Source organism: Myotis daubentonii, chromosome X (assembly GCF_963259705.1).
Source record: "Myotis daubentonii chromosome X, mMyoDau2.1, whole genome shotgun sequence".
NCBI lineage: Eukaryota > Metazoa > Chordata > Mammalia > Chiroptera > Vespertilionidae > Myotis > Myotis daubentonii.
In genome coordinates, this window is record NC_081861.1 from 38,660,307 (window position 1) to 38,673,401 (window position 13,095).

The 13,095-nt window shown below is 38.3% G+C and overlaps 1 long non-coding RNA gene across 1 annotated transcript in view; it reads right to left on the reverse strand.

The window, feature by feature from the left end:
- Positions 1-1,004: 1,004 nt before the first annotated feature.
- LOC132223883 (uncharacterized) overlaps positions 1,005-13,095 on the reverse strand; it is a 585,179-nt gene continuing 573,088 nt past the window's right edge. Inside the window, exon 3 of the long non-coding RNA XR_009450545.1 lies at positions 1,005-1,090. This is a non-coding gene — a long non-coding RNA (uncharacterized LOC132223883). The remainder of the gene's footprint in view (positions 1,091-13,095) is intronic.

Sequence of the window (13,095 nt, forward strand, 5' to 3'; positions counted from 1 at the left end):
TATAAACCAATATTTAAAAATAGTTAAATAAAATTTTTGCTCCTCCTACCTTGAAAATAAAATCCATAACAAGTTTGAAGGCCAGGTTCAATTTTGAATTCTCAGATTACCCAGAGTTCTGCACCAAAATATGTCAGTCTAGAAAGAGGTGACACCATGTCCCTAGTCTGATCCCTTCTTTTCTGACTCCAGGCTCTGTCTTACAGAGTGAAAGTCCTTGCACACATGTATGTGGACATTCCAGCCCACAAAATCCAAGTTCTGTCTATACCAAAATTGCCAGATCCTTCAAATAAAAATACAGGTGCCATATATTTTATGTGGCAACCCTACACTGTACTCCCTTCCACACAAAATTTTCCCCAGGCCTAAGTGTGTACACACTAGAGGCATTAAGTCCTCTTTCTGCGGAGTGAGGTAGCCAGAGTGGGGATCGTTAAGAGCATGGAGACCATGGCAGTTGCATCCATTACCCAGGTCTAAAATGAGACAGGCCTTAAGTGCTGGGAGCCGGTCCATCCTTGCTGTTTCAAGGGACCTGGCATACATGGCATACTGTTCTTAAAATGTTTGCTCACCTTCTTGGCACTATGTGTTTTAACCAAGGTCTCCTCACTGAGAAAGGTTGTTTCCCCAGGTAAGGATTTTCCCCTGAAGTTAGGGAGGGAATAAAACCCCTCAACTAAGTGCCAGGCGGGTAATTAATCACTTTAACTACAAACAATCATGCTTAGCTACATAATCTTTACTCCCTGGAATGGAGATAAGAAACGCCCTAACCTTTGGAAAAGAGATTGATAGGATTGAATCAACTGGTATAAATACAGATGTAACAAGACAGCAGGAGAAAGAACTTAGAAGACAGAACCATGGACACAGAACCTACACAGAACCTAGAGACAGAAGAACTTTGCTGGAGAGAACATGGCAAAAGATCCTGGACAGAAATTGGCCACAGAACCTAGGGACAGAACCTAGAGACAGAACATGGCAAAAAAATCCTGGACAGAAACTGGCCACAGAACCTAGAGACAGAACCTAGAGAGAGAACCTGGCTGAAGAACCTAGAGACAGAACCTGGCTACAGAACCTGGATAGAACATGGCAAGAGAACCTGACTGGAACCTGGTGACTGAACCTGGCTGAAGAACCTAGAGACAGAACCTGGCTACAGAACCTGGATAGAACATGGCAAGAGAACCTGACTAGAACCTGGTGACTGAACCTGGCTGGAGAACCTGGAGAACCTGGCTGGAGAACCTAGCAAGAGAACATGGACACAGAACCTGGCTGGAAATCCTAACCAGAACTTTGCCGGAGATCCTGACCAGAACTTGGCTAGAGATCCTGTCTAGGCTGCTGACCAACTGAACGCTGTCTCCATGTCGTTCCTTCTTCGCCGACTCCGTCCACACCTTTGGGGACCCCTGGACCTGCTGGGGTTGGACCCCAGCACTTAAGCAATAAAATGAGTTTTGATTTGGGGTCTCCTTTCTAACCTCCACTTCTCCCTTCTTCTGTACTGCTTTATCTAACCTGTGCCCTCAAAAAGCTTCCTAGTTCCCTAGATCTTATGCTCCTGATTTAAGTCTGACTCAGAAACACTGACAAAAAGCCTTGCCCATAAGATTATATTTATTTATGTTATGTATGTAAGTCAGAGCTCAAATCTTCCCTCCTCTTCTCCACCCCCATTCCCACTCATGATTCCTCACCTTCTGAATTATTGCCAAAGATTTTAGAGCAGTGAGGGGAGGCAAAAAAGTATATGTGTATTTGTGTGTGCATCCCCAAAAAATAAAATAATAAATTGCAATCCAGGTGAAGTACTAAAACAAAATGATAGAGCAGGCAAAGGCAGACAAGCCATCATTAAATGTATCACATTAAGAAGTGGGATTAATTTTGTTCAAAAGTCATCTTATAAAGGCATATTCATCAAAGGCTTACTAAATGTAATGAAGCAAGGCATAAATAGAATGGGCAACATTTCCCCTCTATTGCTTGAAGTGTAATACATAATCTACTCACCTATAGAAAAGATTCTGAAACTGAGGAAGGCCACAAGCCACATTTCCATATCCATAGAAAATCCAGAAATTAATAAAAGTCAAGTCAAGGAGATTGATACTGGCACTGAAATTACATCCATCTCTCAGGAAGATGACACACATGCTAGTTAAACAGATGGACTTGGTCAAAATATGTCTCAAAGAGGTTGATAAGAGTCTTAACATCTGATCACAGCTCTGGGAGATAAAAGTAATTTCCCAGGAAGACAGAAAATGACCTGGGGGTTTAGAGTAATTGTAACCTCAGGAGGCAATAATAGAGGAATGTATGTGCCAAATATGCTAATGCCATCTTAGGCTGTTTAACAAATATGAAAATAATGTTTTATCCTTTATTAGGCACTTCCATGTCAGTACTGTGCTAAGTGCTTGTATGTATATTATCTTTCTCAATCTTCAAAACAGCCCAACAAATACTATTATTCTTCCCATTTTACAGAAGAGGAAATGGAGTCTAAGACAGATTAAATACTTTGCACAGTGTAACACAATGAATAATACACAGAGCTGTTATTTGAACCCAGATATGTAAAACATTTGTTGGGTCACTTCAGATTTGAGACCCATACTCCTTAGAGGGAAAACTGATAACATGTCTAAAAGAAAATGACCAAGGCTTTGAGGGGACTCCAAATCATGCCATGTGTAAAAAAGTGTGAGAAATTAAATCTATTCAGCATAAAGAAAAAAGGACTCAGGTAGACATAGGATCCATAAAGTCAGGGATTATGTGTTTTTTAATCACTCGTATATCCCCAATTTCTACAACAATGCCTAACAATATAGGAGGTTTTCAATAAATACTTTTTAATAAATGGATGAATGAATTCAGGGAGGAAAAGATGAATGAATGACTTAATATGTATAAAGGATAATCATGTAGGAGAAATGTTATTCTAAAACTCTATTTGGCTCTAGGAGCAGAGTTATATCAATTATTAACTAAAAATAAGAATCATTTTTAATGGTTATTATGGTCCCTAAAGAGAATGGGGATATTTTGAGAAGTCATAACTTCTTGCTAGATGAAATATTTTATTTTATTGAAAATCAACAGATAAAACAGTATTGTGTTTTTGTTTTCCTTATATGGACAATGGGCAAAAGAACAGAAAGGCTTGCTGACTTACTAGAAGTCATCAGGTTGACCATTTAATGTTCAGGCCATTGTCTTTACATTTTTTTTTTTAAAAGGAATGTATTGGGGTTACATTGTTCAATAAGACCATAAAGGTTTCATGAGTGCATTTCTATGATACATTATCTGTATATTGAATTGTGTGCCCATGACCCAAAGTCAAATCTTCTTCTGTCACCATATATTTGGCCCCCTTTACCCTTTACTATCCCACCATCTCCTTCTCTCTGGAAACCACCATACTGTTGTCTGTGTCTATAAGTTTCAGTTTTATATCCCACATATGAGTGAAGTCATATGGTCCTTAACTTTCTTTGTCTGACTTATTTCACTTAGCGTGATATTCTCACGGTCCATCCATACTGTTGAAAATAGCAGTATCTCAACTTTTCTGATGGCTGAATAGTATTCCATAGTATGTATGTACTACATCTTTTTTTATCCAATCCTCTATCGAAGGACATTTAGGTTGCCTCCATATCTTGGCTACCATGAACAAATGGGTACATATATCTTTGAAAATAAATGTTTTCAAGTTTCTTAGGTAGATACTCAGAGGAGGGATTGCTGGGAATTCTAGAATATGGCAATTCTATTCTTAATTTTTGAGGAACTGCATATTGTCTTCCTTAGTGGCTATACCAGTTTACATTCCCACCAGCAGTAAATAAGGGTTCCTTTTTCTATACAACTTTTCTCTAACACTTCTTACTATCTGTCTTGTTGATAGTAGCCATTCTAACAGGAGTGAAGTGGTGCCGGGGTCCAACCCCAGCGGGTCCAGGGGTCCCCAAAGGCGTGGACGGAGTCGGCGAAGAAGGAAGGACAAGGAGACAGTGTTCAGTTGATCAGCAGCCTAACCAGGATCTCTAGCCAGGATCTCCAGCCAAGTTCTGTTCAGGATCTCCAGCGAAGTTCTGGTTAGGACCTCCAGCCAGGTTCAGTGTCCATGTTCTCTTGCTAGGTTCTCCAGGTTCTCCAGCCAGGTTCTGTAGCCATGTTCCCTTGCTAGGTTCTCCAGCCAGGTTCTGTCTGAGATCTCCAGCCAGGTTCGGTAGCCATGTTCCTTTGCTAGGTTCTCCAGCCAGGTTCTGTCCAGGTTCTCCAGTCAGGTTCAGTCACCAGGTTCTAGTCAGGCTCTCCTGCCAATCTCTGCAGTCAGGTTCAGTCCAGGATCCTCTGCCATGCTCTCTCGCCAGGCTCCGCCTCCAGGCTCCGAGGCCAGTCCCTGTCCAGGATCCTCCAGCATGCTCTCTCCAGCGAAGTTCTTCTGTCTCTAGAGAACGTTCTGTGTAGGTTCTGTGCCTAGGCTCTGTCTCTCTTAGTCCTGTCTTCCAAGCCCTGTGTCCTTAGTTCTGTGTTCTGAGTTCTGTGTTCTGAGTTCTGTGTGTTTCTGTCTTGTTACAACTGTATTTATACCAGTTGATTCAATCCTATCAATCTCTATTACAAAGGTTAGGGCGTTTCTCATCTCCATTCCAGGGAGAAAAGATTATGTAGTTTATGCATGATTGTTCGTAGTTAAAGGGATTAATTACCCGCCTGGCACTTAGTTGAGGGGTTTTATTCCCTCCCTAACTTCAGGGGAAAATCCCTACCTGGGGATTCAACCTTTCTCGGAGAGGTGACCTTGGTTAAAACACAGCGCCAAGAAGGTGAGCAAACATATTAAGAACCGTATGCCATATATGCCAGGTCCCTTGAAACAGCAAGGATGGACCGGCTCCTGGCAAAGTGGTATTTCATTGTAGTTTTTATTTGCATTTCCTTAATAACTAGTGAAGTTGAACATCTTTTCATATATTTGTTTGCCATTTGTATGGCTTCCTGGGAGAGGTGTCTGTTCAAGTTCTCTACCAACTTTTTTTTTATATTGAATTGTTTGTTTGGTGTTGAGTTGTATGAATTTTTTATATACTTTGGATATTAACCTTTTGTTGGAGCTGTTGTTTGCAAATATTATCTTCCATTTAGTTGGTTGCCTTTTTGTTTTGATGGTGGTTTCTTTTGCTGTGCAGAAGCTTTTTAGTTTATTTAATTTTGACTTTACTTCTCATGCTTTTGGGGTCAAATTCACAAAATTTTCTCTATGACCAAGGACCATAAGTTCAGTATCTATGTTTTCTTCTATGTAATTTATTTTTCAGATCTTATATTTAGGTCTTTGATCCATTTTGAATTAATTTTTGTACATGGGGACAAACTGTTTTTAGTACTATTTGTTGAAGAGACTTTCTTTACTCCATTGTGTGTTTTTGGCTCCTTTGCCAAAAATTATTTGCCCATATACATGTGGCTTTATGTCTGGGGTATCAATTATTTTCCATTGAAAGGTATATATGACCTTTATTGTATTGAGGTACTTTCCTTCTATACCCATTTTATTGAGTGTTTTAGCATAAATGGTTGTTATATCCTATCAAATGCCTTTTCTGATAAAAATCATGTGATTTTTATCCCTTCTTTTGTTAATGTGGTGTGTCTGTTTTTCTGACAATATCATGTTGTTTGATTATTGTAGCTCTGTAGTATAATTTAAAGTCAGGTAGCGTGATACCTCCAGCTTCATTCTTTTTTCTCAGGATGTCATTGGCTATTCAAGTCTTTTGTTGTTCCATACAAGTCTGATTTTTTGTTCTATTTCTTTAAAAAAGACATTGGAATTTTGATGGGGATTGCATTACATCTGTGTATTGCTTTGGTAATATGGCCATTTCTTCCAATCCATGAACATAAAATATCTTTCCATTTCATTGTGTATTTTTACAATCTCTTTTATTTTTTTTTATTTTTTTATTAAATCTTTATTGTTCATATTATTACATTTGTTCCTCTTTCCCCCCCCCATAACTCCCCTCCTCCCAGTTCCCGCCCCACCCTCCGCCCTCAGTCCCCACCCACTGTCCTCATCCATAGGTGCACGATTTTTGTCCAGTCTCTTCCCGCATCTCCCACACCCCTTTCCCCCCCAAGAATAGTCAGTCCATTCCCTTTCTATGTCCCTGATTCTATTATAATCAACAGTTCATTCTGTTCATCAGATTATTTATTCACTTGATTTTTAGATTCACCTGTTGATAGATGTGTATTTGTTGTTCATAATTTGTATCTTTACCTTTTTCTTCTTCTTCCTCTTCTTAAAGGATACCTTTCAGCATTTCATATAATACTGGTTTGGTGGTGATGAACTCCTTTAGCTTTTCCTTATCTGTGAAGCTCTTTATCTGACCTTCAATTCTGAATGATAGCTTTGCTGGATAAAGTAATCGTGGTTGTAGGTTCTTGGTATTCATCACTTTGAATATTTCTTGCCACTCCCTCCTGGCCTGCAAAGTTTCTGTTGAGAAATCAGCTGACAGTCGTATGGGTATTCCCTTGTAGGTAACTGAGTTTCTTTCTCTTGCTATTTTTAAGATTCTCTCTTTGTCTTTTGCTCTTGGCATTTTAATTATGATGTGTCTTGGTGTGGTCCTCTTTGGATTCCTTTTGTTTGGGGTTCTCCGTGCTTCTTGGACCTGTAAGTCCATTTCTTTCACCAGGTGGGGGAAGTTTTCTGTCATTATTTCTTCAAATAGGTTTTCAATATCTTGTTCTCTCTCATCTTCTGGCACCCCTATAATTCTGATGTTGGTACGCTTGAAGCTGTCCCAGAGGCTCCTTACACTATCCTCGCATTTTTGGATTCTTTTTTCATTCCGCCCCTCCGGTTGGGTGTTTTTTGCTTCCTCGCATTTCAAATCATTGACTTGATTCTTGCGCTCCTCTGGTCTGCTGTCGGGAGTCTGTATAATATTCATTGTTTCAGTCCGTGTATGCTTAATTTCTAGTTGGTTCCCCAACATAACATCGAGGGTCTCATTAGTTTTGTTGTAGATCTCATTAAGTTTATCGGCGGCTTCTAAACAGTTCTTGAGAGACCTTAAAAGTGTGGTTCTGAACTCTATATCTTCCATTGACAATTTTGTCCTGTTTCTTTGTCTCCGCATTTTGTTATGCTTCCTTGGTGCACCCCCTAGTGGTCTTTGTTCACAGTCTTATAGTTAAACCTTGATTGTTGAAGCAAAAAACCAGGGAGGGTTTGACCTCCAGGCCAAGTGGCTGTGAGGATCAGCTGTGTCTGCAGAGAGAGAACTTCTGTCCTCTAGGGAGGTGCTAATCTAGCCTTTGCCTGAGGCTATCCGGCAAATGCCTCTGTGCAGGGCTTGGGCGGGGCGGGTCGCACAGGATCAACAGGGTGGGCCGGAGAGAGCAGTTATGGCTGCTCTCAGTCCTGTCCCCAGGGGCTCTGCCTCTCTGAGTCCCAGCACCCGCTGTAAAGCTTGGAGAGAAAGCTGCACTCGCTCTGACCGAAGCCAGACAGTCCTGTTTCTCCTGTTTGAGTCTGAATTCCTAAAGACTCGCCTGTATCTGGAGCTCAGAGCCTGAGACTCCCTCCCGATTGAAAACGCCAACCACACCCTCCGCTGCCAGCCCGCTCCATGCTCTCAGCACCTCAGAATTTGACTTCAGCACTGCCCCTCCTCTGAGGGTCCGTATGCATTTCTCTTTCCTCCTGGTTGTAGGACTTCCACTCAGCCAGCGTTCCTGTGGTACTGGGTGATGTCTGTTCCGTGTTTTAGTTTAATTTTGAAGTAGTTGTTCAAGGCAGCAAACTCCGGCGTTTGCCTATGCCGCCATCTTGGTTCTCCGACTTCTACAATCTCTTTTAATAATTAATAATGCTTTCTAGTTTTCAATATATAGGTCCTTCACATTCTTTGTTAAGTTTATTCCTAGGTATTTTATTCTTTTTGTTGCAATTGGAAAAGGAATTTGTGTGTGTGTGTGTGTGTGTGTGTGTGTGTGTGTGTGTGTGTGTGTGTTTCCATTCCTTTTTCTTAAGTTTCATTGCTAGGATACAGGAAAGCAGTGGATTTTTGAACATTGATTTGCATCCTGCAACTTTATTGTATGTGTTTATTGTTTCTAATAGTTTTTTGGTGAAGTTTTTAGGATTTTCTTCTAAAGAATCATGTCATCTGTAAAAAGTGACAGTTTTACTTCTTCCTTCCCAATTTGGATGCCCTTTATTTCTTTCTCTTGACTGATTGCTCTGGCTAGGATTTCCAGCACTATGTTGAATAAAACTGGTGAGAGTGAGAATCCTTGTTTTCTTCCTGATTTTAGAGGAAAAGCTTTCCATTTTCATCATTGTGTATGATATTGACTGAGGGCTTGTTACATATGACCTTTATTATATTGAGGTACTTTCCTTCTATACCCATTTTATTGAGTGTTTTAAGCCTAAGTTGTTGCTGTATCCTATCAAATACCTTTTCTAATAAAAATCATGTGATTTTTATTCCTCCTTTTGTTAATGTGGTGTATTACATTGATTAATTTGCATATGTTGAACTAACCTTGTGCCCCTGGAATGAACCTCACTTGATCATGATTTATTATTTTTAATGTATTGTTGTATTCAATTTGCTAATATTTTGTTTAGGATTTTTACATCTGTATTCATCAGAGACATTGTTTTGTAGTTTTCTTTTTGCAGTTATCCTTGCCAGGTTTTGGTATCAGGTTTATGTTGGCCTCATAAAATGTATTAGGAAGGATTACCTCTTCTTCAATTTTTTGGAAGAGTTTGACAAGGATAGGTATCAAATTTTCTTTGAATGTTTGATAAAATTTACTAGTGAAGCCATCTGGTCCTGTACTTTTATTTTTTAGGAGTTTTTTGATGGATGTTTCAATTCCCTCACTGCTAATCAGCCTATTTAGATTTTGCAACTCTTCATGATTCAGGCTAGGAAGGTTATTTATTTATAGGAACACATCCATTTCTTCTAGGTTGTTGAATTTGGTGACATAGTCTTTCATAATATTCTAGTAGGATCTTTTGTATACCTGTGATGTCTGTGGTAACTGCTCTTTCATTTCTGATTTTGTTTATATGAGTCTTTTCTCCTTTTTCCTTACTGAATATAGCAAGGGATTTGTCAATTTTATTAGTCTTTTCAAAGAATGAGGTCTTTGTTGTATTCATTTTTTGGATAGTCTTTTTTGTTCTCTATTTCATTCAGTTCTATTCTAATTTTTGTTACTTTTCTTTCTTCTGCTGAATCTGGGTTGCCTGTGTTCTTTTTCTAGCTCTTTAAGATGTTAGGTTGCTTATTTGGGTTTTCTCTTGTTTTTTGAAATAGACTTGTAATGATATAAATGTCCTTATTACTGTTTTTGCTGTATCCCGGAAGTTTTGATATGTCATAGTGTCATTCTCATTTGTCTCTATGTAGCTTTTGATCTCATCTTTTATTTCTTCGTGGACCCAGTCATTTTTAGTAGTGTATTGTTTAATCTCCACATATTTATGGGGTTTTTCTTTTTCCTTTTTATAATTGATTTCTAATTTCAAAGCATGTAATCAGAGAACATGCTTAGTATGATTTTAATCTTCTTGAATTTGTTGAGTTAGTTTGTGACTCAACATATGGTCTATTCTTGAGACTGTTTCATGTGCACTGGAGAAGAACCTATAATCTGAAGTTCTGGAAAGAAAAGCTCTATAACTGTCAATTATGTCCATTTGTTCTAATGTGTCATTTAAGGCTGATATTTATTTATTTTCTGTTTAGATGACCTGCCAAGAACTGTCCATGGAGTATTAAGATCCCCAACTATGATTGCATTTTGATGTGTTTCTCCCTTTAGTTCTATGAGAGTTGCTTGATATATTTCGGTGCTGCCTAATTGGATGCATATATTCTGAAAAGTGTATGTCTTCTTGATGTAGTGTCCCCTTTATCATTATAATTTGTGCCTTGTTAACTTTGTTATCTTGAAATTGATTTTGTCTGATATAAGTATGACTACTGCTACTTTTCTGTTGATGCTATTTACATAGAGAATCACTTTCCACCCTTTCTCTTTGAGTCTACCTTTGTCTTTGCAGCTTAAATGTATCTCCAGAAGGCAGCATGTGCTTGAGCTTTGCTTTTGGATCCAATGTGTTACTCTGTGCTTCTTTATTGGTGAATTTGGTTCATTCACATTTAGAGTAATTATTGATGTTTGAGGATTTCCTTCAGCCATTTTATCTCTTGTTTTCTGGTAGCTCTGTGCTTCCATTGTTATATTCCTTTGTGCTTCTGTCTGCTGTTTCTGTTTAGTGGTATACCATACTTCTTTCCCATTTTATCTTTTCTTAAGCTACGTGTCTCAGTTTTATTTGTGTGTGTGTGTGTGTTTGTGTATGTGTGGTCACCACTAGGTTTATGAAAAAGAAAATTTTACATATATAGTAGTCTTTTTTATTTTGTCCTTTTAAATTATTTATTGCTTAAAGTATTACATAAAGTATTACTTATGTCTCCTTTTTCCCCCATTGAACTTTCCCCAGCCACCCCACCTGCCCCCCACCCGCAAATGCCCTCACCTGCCTAGTATCTGTGTCCATTGGTTATGCTTATAAGCATGCATACAGTCCTTTGGTTGATCTCTTATCCCCCCTCCCCTCTCTACCCTGCATCCCTCTGAAGTTTGACAGTCTGTTCAATGCTTCTCTGTCTATGGATCTATTTTTGTTCATCAGTTCATGTTGTTCATTATATTCCACAAAAGAGTGAGATCATGTGATAGTTATCTTTCGCCAACTGGTTTATTTCACTTAGCATAATGCTTTCTAGGTGCATACGTGCTGTTGCGAATGTAAGAGTTCCTTCTGTTTTTACAGTAGCTTAGTATTCCATTGTGTAGATGTACCAGTTTTTTAATACACTCATCTGCTGATAGGCACTTCGGCTATTTCCAAATCTTAGCTATGGTAAATTGTTCTGCTATGAACATAGGGATGCATATGTCCTTTCTGAATGGTGTTTCTGATTTCTCGGGAGATATTGCTAGAAGTGGGATTACAGGTTCAAATGGGAGTACCATGTTTAATTTTTTGAGGAAACTCCATACTGTTCTCCACAGTGGCTGCACCAGTCTGCATTCCCACCAGCAGTGCACAAGTGTTCCTTTTTCTCCACATCCTCTCCAGCACTTGTCGTTTGTTGATGATAGCCATTCTCACAGGTGTGAGATGGTATCTCATTGTTGTTTTGATTTGCATCTCTCAGATGATTAGTGACTGAGCATGTTTTCATGTGTCTCTTGGACTTCTGTATGTCCATTTAAGAAACGTGTCTATTTAAGTCCATTGCCCATTTTTTCATTGCATTGTTTATCTTCCTTTTGTTAGGATGTATGAGTTACCTATCAATTTTGGAGATTAGGCCCTTCTCTGATATAACATTGGCAAATATGTTCTCCCATGCAGTGGGCTTTCTTATTGTTTTGTTAATTGTTTCTTTTGCTGTGCAGAAGCTTTATATTTTGATGTATTTCCACTTCTTTATTTTGTCCTTAGTTTCTATTACCCTAGGAGCTATATCAGAGAAGATATTGCTAGGACATATGTCTGATATTTTGCTGCCTATGAATTCTTCTAAGATTTTTATGGTTTCCCATCTTACGCTTAAGTCATTTATCCATTGTGAGTTTATTTTTGTGTATGGTGTAAGTTGGTGATCTAGTTTCATTTTTTTACATGTGTCTGTCCAATTTTCCCAACACCATTTATTAAAGAAACCATCTTGACTCCATTGTATATTCTTGCATCTTTTGTTAAATATTAATTGAGCATAATGGTTTGGGTTTGATTTCTGGTTCTCTGTTCAGTTTCATTGGTCTATATATCTGTTCTTGTGCCGGTACCAGGCAGTTTTGAGAAAACTGTAACTTTGCAAACTAGCTTGTATCTGGGATTGTGATCCCTCCAACTTTGTTCTTCTTTCTCAAGATTGCTGCTGCTATTTGAGGTCTGTTTTATTCCATATGAATTTTTAGAGAGTTTTTTGCCAGGTCTGTGAAATATACTGTTGGTATTTCAATGGGGCTTGCATTAAATCTATATATTGCTTTGGGTAGGATGGACATTTTAATGATGTTGATTCTACCAATCCATGAACACAGTACATTCTTCCATTTGTTTATGTCTTTCTCTATCTTTTTTTTTTAATGTCCAGTAGTTTTCCAAGTATAGGTCTTTTACCTCCTTAAGTTTATTCCTAGGTATCTTCAATTTTTTGGTGCAATGGTAAATGGGATTATTTCTTGTTTCTCTTTCTGTGAGTTCATTATTGCTGTATAAAAAGCCATAGATTTCTGGGTGTTAATTTTGTATCCTGGTACATTGCTGAATTCATTTATTAAATTTAGTAATTTATTGATGGAGTCTTTAGGGTTTTCTATGTGCAATATCATGCTATCTGTGAATAATAACAGTTTTACTTCTTGTTTTCTAAATTGGATGCCTTTTTTTCTTCTTCTTCTTATATGATAGCTATGGCTAGCACTTCCAGTATTATGTCGAATGGAGTGGTGAAAGTGGACATCCCAGGCTTGTTCCTGTTCTTAGGGGAAATTATTTAACTTTTTGCCCATGAATATGTTATTGACAGTAGGTTTGTCGTATAAGGCTTTAATATGTTGAGGTATGATTCCTCTATTTCTACTTTGCTGAGAGTTTTTATCAAGAAAGGGTGTTGGATTTTGTCAGATACTTTTTCTGCATAGATTGATATGATTATGTGATTTTTGTCTCTCAATTTGTTTATGTGATGCATCACATTTATTGATTTATGGATATTGTCATCCTTGCATCGCTAGAATAAATCCCACTTGCTCATTGTATACGATCTTTCTAATGTAATGCTGGATCCGATTAGTGAGGATTTTGTTGAGGATTTTAGCATCTATGTTCATTAGAAATATTGGCCTGTAATTTTCTTTCTTGGTAGTGTCTTTATCTGGTGTTGGGATTGGGGTAATGCTGCCTTCATAGAAAGAGCTTGGAAG